Here is a 9,657-nt window from a genome sequence, read left to right as displayed (position 1 = left end):
GTTTGTACTTGCCCTCGGTATTGGTGCATCTTGTCTCCACCAGAAGTGTGGGTGGAGACCTGCACAGTGATAGGTAACGCTTTGTTTATGCCCCCCGAAAGCTCCGGATTGGCTGACATCCTACTGGAGGCCGCACAGGATCTGAACTTTAATTTTCTTACCATCGGACTCCCCTGCATATAGCCGGCTCCGGGAGCAGCTAACAGCGCCAGCAAGGAAGACCTAGAGCCGGTCGTTTCATCTCCACCTTCCGCTGCTAGCGAATTTCCAGCCCCCACCCACATACGCCGGCAAGGAAGAGATAGCACTTCAAGTGGCAGCGACTCACCCACTGCCGCCGCTCGTGCTACTAGTGATTGCGGCAACATCCTCCGGTAGAGAGTGACAGGCAGCCCTCGACCGCAGCTGGCAGGTCAATGGGTAGAGGCAGAGCATAGTCGGGAGCTGAGATGGGAGTGTGGCTGCGATGACAGCGTCAGCTAGTACAGGACCGTGCATGCTAGGCCGACAGGAAGACTAACACTAGAGTCGGGAGCCGGCATGGGAAAAGGCGCCGGAGAAAACAGTGACAGCAGTACCAGGCAAGGCAACAGCCGACATACAAGTGTGCCCAGGCTAACACTGATCCGGGAGGCAACTTTAGAGGGTTGGCGGGGAAACTGACAGCGGGGCCAGCTACATGTGTGCATCAGCCAGTGAACACCTGGGGGCATAACCTCAATGTGAACCCGGCTACCCCATGTCTACACCCATTCTTCAGGTGGAGACACGATGTATCAGTACCCTTGCTATCTATTTATCACAAGCTGCTATGATTTTTTTATAGATTAATTTTCTTTTCACAGTTTTTTTTTACAGTCTCTGTTAAGTTCACAAGGCAATTCACTTGGAAGGGCAGTTTGGGTTTGCATCCCAGTGGTCTCAATTGCAGAAATTCCAGGGCTTGGTGGAGCCACAGTACAGTCTGTGGATAGTGGTCTGAAACTGCTGAGCTCTCTTGGGACACATCTGGTAGGAGTTTCAGCACACAGCCAAAACAGCTATGACAATGGACCCTAAGGACGCCTGCACACGGGCGGATTTCCATGCATTGCGGAATCTGAAGCGAACTTCTGCCTCCAGATTCCGCTGTAAACTGCCCATAGCATGTAATGGAAAAGTGATTTTTCCTGCACACGAGCGGAAACCAACGGCGATTTTCCGCTCAAGGAAGAAAAATCGTAGTATGCTCTATTTTTAGGCGGATTCCGTGTGGCCCTTCCGGAATGACAGCACGGCAAAAACTGTACTGCACATGTGCGCTGGCCGGACCATCCACACAGCTTAAGAAGATTCCAGACAGGTACACGGGGTCACCGGACAGGCACAGGGTCGCATTCCACTGCAGTATCTGCATGCGGAATCCGACCCGTTTGTGTGTAGGCAGCCTTATAGTCTCTTATTTCCTATCTCAGTAAAGCATGTGTGATGCCATGCTCTGGCGTCTGCATTCATTAACAGAGCATTCTGTGGCCCTCGGTGCCCATCTGTAATCATGCACAATAACATAACCATCAGAACATGCAAATACAAGTGGCTACAGCAAATTATGGCAAACGGTGCAAAACAGAATAGGACATCACTCTGCATGGTTTGTCCTAGTTACTTCACTAGAATTGCAGTCCAGTATATGATAATATTGCTTCATTGGTTCATAGTAACATAGTATTTTAAGCTGAAAAAAGATTCGGGTCCATCCAGTTTAACCTATTTTCCTGCTATGTTGATCCAGAGGAAAGCAAAAAACCCCAAAGAGAAGTCTGCGCTGGAAGATCCCGCATGCGGGGTCCAACCTACTTGTGTGCAAGTGTCCTTAAAGGGGTTGTCCCGCGGCAGCAAGTGGGTCTATACACTTCTGTATGGCCATATTAATGCACTTTGTAATGTACATTGTGCATTAATTATGAGCCATACAGAAGTTATCAAAAGTTATTCACTTACCTGTTCCGTTGCTGGCGTCCTCGTCTCCATGGTTGCCGTCTAATTTTCGCCGTCTAATGGCCAAATTAGACGCGCTTGCGCAGTCCGGGTCTTCTCCTTTTCTCAATGGGGCTCCGTGTAGCTCCGCCCCGTCACGTGCCGATTCCAGCCAATCAGGAGGCTGGAATCGGCAATGGACCGCACAGAAGCCCTGCGGTCCACCGAGGGAGAAGATGCCGGCGGCCATCTTCAGCAGGTAAGTAAGAAGTCACCGGAGCGCGGGGATTCAGGTAAGCGCTGTCCGGTGTTCTTTTTTAACCCCTGCATCGGGGTTGTCTCGCGCCGAACGGGGGGGGGGGGGGGGGGGGTTTGAGGGAAAAAAAAAACCATTTCGGCACGGGACAACCCCTTTAATCTTACAGATTTACTTTTGTTTGCTTTCTATAGCTCTTAGGACTCCTGCACACTGGCGAGAGCAATATCGGGCCGTGATTTACAGCCCGAAATCGCCCTTGCAGTGCATGTGGAACCCCAGGATGTGAGGCGTTTTCATGTGAAAAAAACCTTGCATCACTGCGGGGAATACCTTCATCCCAGCAGCGCAGGCCACATTGAAAGCAATGGGAGAACATCGTGATCTTCTGCCACTGCTGTAAGCTGCAGCAGGGGATTCCTTCATCCCTGCAGGGAGTCCCAGCATCACTGAACTCCCTGCTGCTGTCAATGTGTTCAGTGATGAGGGGACTCCCCGCTGAAATTTGTTGCTGCTGCTGCTGCCCCAATTGAAAACAAGTTGAAACCCCTTGATGAAGAAATCCCCTGCTGCAGCTGTCACAGCTGCAGCAGGGGATCGCAGTCTTCTTCCATTGCTTTTAATGCTGCTGCTGCCACCGGCCCCGTTGGAGACAATGGGCGATATCGCAAGAAGAAAGGAGATGCTATGATTTTATTTTTCCATGCAGCATGGCAGGAGTGAGATATCGCAAATGAGAATGACACCATTAAAATGAATTGGTTTCATAATCATGCATTTTCACTCCCTTTCACAACACAAGAAAATCACCGGATTTTCTCGCCAGTGTGCAGGAGCCCTTAGATGCAATACTCCTGCTCCTCCTCAGTTTAAAAAGGACACAGAAAGTTTCACAGATTGATTGAGTAAAGGCCTATTTAGATGGGATGAGTGTCGGGCAAACAATGCCCGACACTTGTTCCTGCTCATACTAGGTTGGAAGGTCTTCCAATAAGTAGCACTGTGGAGGTATTATTCCATCTCCCTTATTTGCATACTAACCAGAGGAGCATGTATGGCCTGTTGAGTCTTCTCACTCACAGTCTAGGTGCTGTCCCTAAAGGAGAAAAGATAGCGTTTCTGATCCCCATCACAGGCTTCTCACTAGCAAAGCCAGACTCCTCATGAGGGGCAAATATCCTGAAACAGCTGTCTGTACATGGAGTCTACTTTGCTTTTACTTCCCAGTCATTGTTACAAGGCTTGTATAAAGAGTCTAACTTTGGCTTGAAGGAATGCTGCCTTCCAGTAGGTGTCACTGTGTAGGTATTATTCCATGTCCTTTATTTGCATATTACCCAGAGGAGCATGAATGGCCTTTTGAGTCTCCTCACTCACCGTCTAGGTCACAGGTGTCAAACAAAAGGCCCGCGGGCTGAATTCGGCCCGCCGTCTCATTTTCTGTGGCCCACCAGCTGTGCAGTAAGTTCCCTCACTCCTCCGTGCTGCTGTCAGTAGGTGATCTTCTCCCGGCTTGTTCTGTCTAGTGCAGACAGTAATAGAGGAGTGCCGATAGCAGACTGACAACGGCCGCGGAGGAGGGAAGAAGAGTGCAGAGAGGAGAGCGACGCTGAGGAGCAGCAGCTGCAGGGTGAGAGCCAGTCAGTGCTAACCTCCTCTCACCGCCCCAAGAAGGACTGAGAGCAGCTGGTATACCTGCCAATAGGATGCAGGTAAGTATAAATATGTGTATCAGAATGCAGGAGTGTCCTTGTGTGTATATGTGGGTGTGTGTGTATATATATATATATATATATATATATATATATATATATGTGTCTGTACATATATATGTCTATTAGTGTACGTATATGTTTAGAATTGTGTGCGCCTGTGCATGTGTATGCGCAGAATGGTGTGCGTGTGTATGCGCAAAATGGTGTGCGTGTGTATGCGCAAAATGGTGTGCGTGTGTATGCGCAGAGTGTGTGCGTGTGTATGCGCAGAGTGTGTGCGTGTGTATGCGCAGAATGTGTGCGTGTGTATGCGCAGAATGTGTGCGTGTGTATGCGCAGAATGTGTGCGTGTGTATGCGCAGAATGTGTGCGTGTGTATGCACAGAATGTGTGCGTCTGTGCATGTCTATGCACAGAATGTGTGCGTCTGTGCATGTCTATGCACAGAATGTGTGCGTCTGTGCGTGTCTATGCACAGAATGTGTGCGTCTGTGCGTGTCTATGCACAGAATGTGTGCGTCTGTGCGTGTCTATGCACAGAATGTGTGCGTCTGTGCGTGTCTATGCACAGAATGTGTGCGTGTGTATGCGCAAAATGGTGTGCGTGTGTATGCGCAAAATGGTGTGCGTGTATGTATGCGCAAAATGGTGTGCGTGTGTGTATGCGCAAAATGGTGTGCGTGTGTATGCGCAAAATGGTGTGCGTGTGTATGCACAAAATGGTGTGCGTGTGTATGCGCAGAATGGTCTGCGTGTGTATGCGCAGAATGGTCTGCGTGTGTATGCGCAGAATGTGTGTATGCACAGAATGTGTGCGTCTGTGCGTGTGTATGCGCAGAATGTGTGCGTCTGTGCGTGTGTATGCGCAGAGTCTGTGCGTGTGTATGCGCAGAATGTGTGCGTCTGTGCGTGTGTATGCGCAGAATGTGTGCGTCTGTGCGTGTGTATGCGCAGAATGTGTGCGTCTGTGCGTGTGTATGCGCAGAATGTGTGCGTCTGTGCGTGTGTATGCGCAGAATGTGTGCGTCTGTGCGTGTCTATGCGCAGAATGTGTGCGTCTGTGCGTGTGTATGCGCAGAATGTGTGCGTCTGTGCGTGTGTATGCTCAGAATGTGTGCGTCTGTGCGTGTCTATGCACAGAATGTGTGCGTGTGTATGCGCAAAATGGTGTGCGTGTGTATGCGCAAAATGGTGTGCGTGTGTGTATGCGCAAAATGGTGTGCGTGTGTATGCGCAAAATGGTGTGCGTGTGTATGCGCAAAATGGTGTGCGTGTGTATGCGCAAAATGGTGTGCGTGTGTATGCGCAAAATGGTGTGCGTGTGTATGCGCAAAATGGTGTGCGTGTGTATGCGCAAAATGGTGTGCGTGTGTATGCGCAGAATGGTCTGCGTGTGTATGCGCAGAATGGTCTGCGTGTGTATGCACAGAATGTGTGCGTCTGTGCGTGTGTATGCGCAGAATGTGTGCGTCTGTGCGTGTGTATGCGCAGAATGTGTGCGTCTGTGCGTGTGTATGCGCAGAATGTGTGCGTCTGTGCGTGTGTATGCGCAGAATGTGTGCGTCTGTGCGTGTGTATGCTCAGAATGTGTGCGTCTGTGCGTGTCTATGCGCAGAATGTGTGCGTGTGTGCGTGAGTATACGCAGAATGGTGTGCGTGTGTGCGTGAGTATGCGCAGAATGGTGTGCGTGTGTGCGTGAGTATGCGCAGAATGGTGTGCGTGTGTGCGTGAGTATGCGCAGAATGGTGTGCATGTGTGCGTGAGTATGCGCAGAATGGTGTGCATGTGTGCGTTTGTATGCGCATGGTGTGCGTGTGTTCATCTGTATGCGCAGAATGGTGTGTGTCTGTGCGGGTGTATGCGCAGAATGGTGTGCATGTGTATGCGCAAAATGGTGTGCGTGTGTGCGTCTGTATGCACAGAAAGGTGTGCGTGTGCATGCACAGAATGGTCTGTGTCTGTGTGGGTGTATGCGCAGAATGGTGTGCGTGTGTGTGCGTGCAGAATGTGTGCATCTGTATGCACAGAATGGTGTGTGTCTGTGCGGGTGTATGTGCAGAATGGTGTGCGTCACTGGTCACTATGGAATGGTATCCAAGGAGGCGGCAGCATCCGCCTCCTTGGATACCATTGCATTTATTTGGGGTTTGGTTCATGACCCCACAGGTGGCTTGGCATATACAGACTAGAACCTCTGCACTGAAGTGCATGTGTTAGGTGTGCTGCGGGATTTTCCTATTTCTACTGGTCACTATGGGGGACCTTATTACCATTCGGGCCCGTGTGGGGTTCACTTTTACTTTACTGCCTTACAATTAGAATCGGCCCTTTGAAGGCAACCATAAGGCTGATGTGGCCCTCAGTGAAAATGAGTTTGACACCCCTGGTCTAGGTACTCTCCCTAAGGAGAAAGATAGCGTTTCTGTCCACTGTTCAGATACATAATTTTTAAAGGACTGCAGTTTATGGCTGCAGACAGTTTATCTTAACCACTACTGCACAAACTCCTTTTACGTTCGCCGACGGAGAGATAAAACGCCTGAATGGGCACACAAATCTAACGTTTGTGCGCCCATTCAGACAGCTCTGGACCGTTGCATATACGCCGAGACTGCAATGCCATTGGGCAGGAGGTGACAGTTTAGCCTCCCACCTCCCTTCTCTGGCAGCTGTCATAGGCTCCTATAGGAGTCTATGCAGCCGGCGGCGGCGTAAAAGCGTGCAGACGAAATGCACTATCTTGGCCGGCCCGGTACTTTTATGCTGCAGAAATACGCCCATGTGAATGAATGCATTGTAAATCAATGCATCAGGGGGGCAGTGTATATCGTCCGGCTGTGAAAATGTGGCCGATATACGCTTGTGTAAATCCAGCCTTGCAGACATCAGCATGCTGGAGCATCACACAATTTCTTGGTCCCTGTCACTATCCCCCGCCCTGGGATGTCTAGGGGTTGTCCTCCTCTGTCAGACACATGACAGGCCCAATCTAGTCCCAAATGGGTTTTAGGCTTACAGCTCCTCACTCTGTCTCTGAAGCCTCTCTCTCTGGCTTTCAGCAGGGAACTTAATGTGTCTGGAGGTCTGGAAACTTTAACTCATCTAGAAATACCTGTACAACTGTCCCTGCTGATTAGCGCTCCTTCCAGTACACAGAAGACCTGTATGTGTGTCCTTTATATATAATGCCATTAAGCGACACAGCAGGAAATGTAAAAAAAATTAAACCAGGAAGACTACTCATGACAGCGTGTGCAAGATACGCTGTCATGCGCGGTGATATGTCTACTCACTGCCAGCTCACACAGCGGTAAAATGCTGCATTATACACGCAGTGTTTTACCAAACGTTTGTGTGAGCCCGGCCTTACAGGTTTTGAAAATATGCCCCAAACATCTGAATGTTTTTACACACTACGATGTGCTCTTATGTAAACACAGCAGTACATTTTACAGACACGCTTTTAGGGCAGCTGCACATGAGCATATTGTCATGCTGTGGAAAAATCTGCAGGATAAATTGACCTGCAGTGTGGATTCTAAGGATTTTCTCTTCTTCAAATGAGAGAGTAAGGCCGCCTGCAGACGGGCGGGATTTCCGCCGCTGGAACCCTGCATAGGATTGCGTTAACAAACGCAATCCTATGCAGACGGCCGTGGTTTGGCCGTGCGAAATCTCGCGCGGCAAAGAAGCCGCGGCATGCTCGATTTCTCTGCGAGCCCCGCACAGAAACATCACTCACCTGCTGCCGGCTCCGGTCTGCGCCGGCACATGAAAGATCCGGAGCTGCGGGGCGCGGGTGAGTACGCGCTGCTCTCTGCAGGCGCTCGAATTCTCGCTGCCGGATTCGACCCGGCCGTCTGCAGGCGGCCTAAAGTAAGCAAAGAATCTGCAACATAATATCCAGCAAATCCGCATGTAACACTTCTGGATTTAGCTGCCAACTCCTTGCCGTGGAAAATATCTGCAGCAGTTACTCCATAGGGAGCTGGAGAGAAGCAGAGGGAGTGCTCCACTGATGAATTTACCACACTCACCTATATGTCAATGTTTTTTTTTAGTTATTTTTGTGCTGTTTTGGCTACTACCGTGTTTCCCCGAAAATAAGCACTACTCTGATAATAAGCCCTACTCTGATTTTCAGGGGATGGTGAGGGGGGGTTAAAATATAAGCCCTCCCCCAAAATAAGCCCTAGCTAAACCACATGAAAAAAAATAGCAATACTCACCTAGCTAGCGGCGTCATCGGCACTGCAGCAGTCCTCAGTGTTTGAACAGCACTCTCTTTCTGGTGAGGGTGCTTTGAATACCCCACCTCCAGCAAGCGAGTGCTATGATTGGATCATGAGCGCCACTGGCTCAGCCAATCAGAATCGGTGCTCAATCATTCCCAGCCATTCAGGGCCGGGTGAGTATAACCTCCCTGGAAAATAAGACACTGTGCCTCTTTTGGGGCAAAAATTTAAATAAGACAGTGTCTACTTTTCGGGGGACACACGGTAATAAAATAAACCTCAAGCTGTAATTTACTGCCCTTATATATTAAATGCACAGATCCGCTTTAGAAGCAATTTTCATAGAATGGTAGAGTTGAAAGGGACCTCAAGGATCATCTGGTCCAACCTACTGCTCGGTGCAGGATTTACTTAATCATCCCAGACAGATATTTGTCTGGCCTTTGTTTGAACACTTTCATTGAAGGAGAACTCACCACCTCCCATGGTAACTTGTTCCACTCATTGATCACCCTCACTGTCAGAAAGTTTTCTCTAATATCTACTCTGTGTCTCCTCCTATTCAGTTTCATCCCATTGCTTCTAGTTTTTCCTTGTGCAAATGAGAATAGGGCTGATCCCTCTGCACTGTGACAGCCCTTCAGATATTTGTAGACAGCTATTTAGTCTCCTATCAGCCTTCTTTTTTGCAAGCTAAACATTCCCAGATCCTTTAACCGTTCCACATAGGACATGATTTGCAGACCGCTCACCCATCTTGGTAACTCTTCTCTGTACTTTCTCCAGTTTGTCTGTCTTTTCCAAAGTGGGGAACCCAAAACTGGACACAGTATTCCAGATGAGGTCTGACTAAGGCAAAGTAGAGAGGGATAATTACCTCACGTGATCTAGACTCTATGCTTCTCTTAATACATTGCAGAATTGTGTTTGCCTTTTTGGCTGCTGCATCACATAATATTGACTCATGTTCAGTCTATGATTTATTAGTATACCCAAGTCTTTTTCACATGTGATGCTGTTTAGCCCAATTCCTCTCATTCTGTATGTGCTTTTTTGATTTTTCTTGCCCAGATATAGGACTTAGCATTTCTGCTTACTAAATACCCTTCTGTTAGTTGCTGCCCACTTTTCAAGCTTTTCTAGATCTTTTTGAATACTCTCTCTCTCTTCCCTAGTTTTAGCTATCCCTCCTAGCTTTGTGTAGTCAGCAAATTTGATCAGTTTTCCATAAAATCCCTCCTCCAGATCATTTATAAAAACGTTGAACAACACTGGGCCTAGGACAGAGCCTTGTGGTACCTCACTTGATACATTCTTCCACTTGTGCAGCCATTTATGACCACTCTCTGAGTATGATTATTCAGCCAGTTATGAATCCACCTAACAGTTGCCTTGTGAATCCCATTATTTGGTCATTTTTTCAATAAGTATGGTATGAGATACTTTGTTAAATGCTTTACTAAAGTCAAGATATACTATATCCACTGCATTTCC

Source organism: Eleutherodactylus coqui, chromosome 3, assembly GCF_035609145.1.
Source record: "Eleutherodactylus coqui strain aEleCoq1 chromosome 3, aEleCoq1.hap1, whole genome shotgun sequence".
NCBI classification, from domain to species: domain Eukaryota; kingdom Metazoa; phylum Chordata; class Amphibia; order Anura; family Eleutherodactylidae; genus Eleutherodactylus; species Eleutherodactylus coqui.
Note: the sequence above shows the minus strand (reverse complement) of the source record.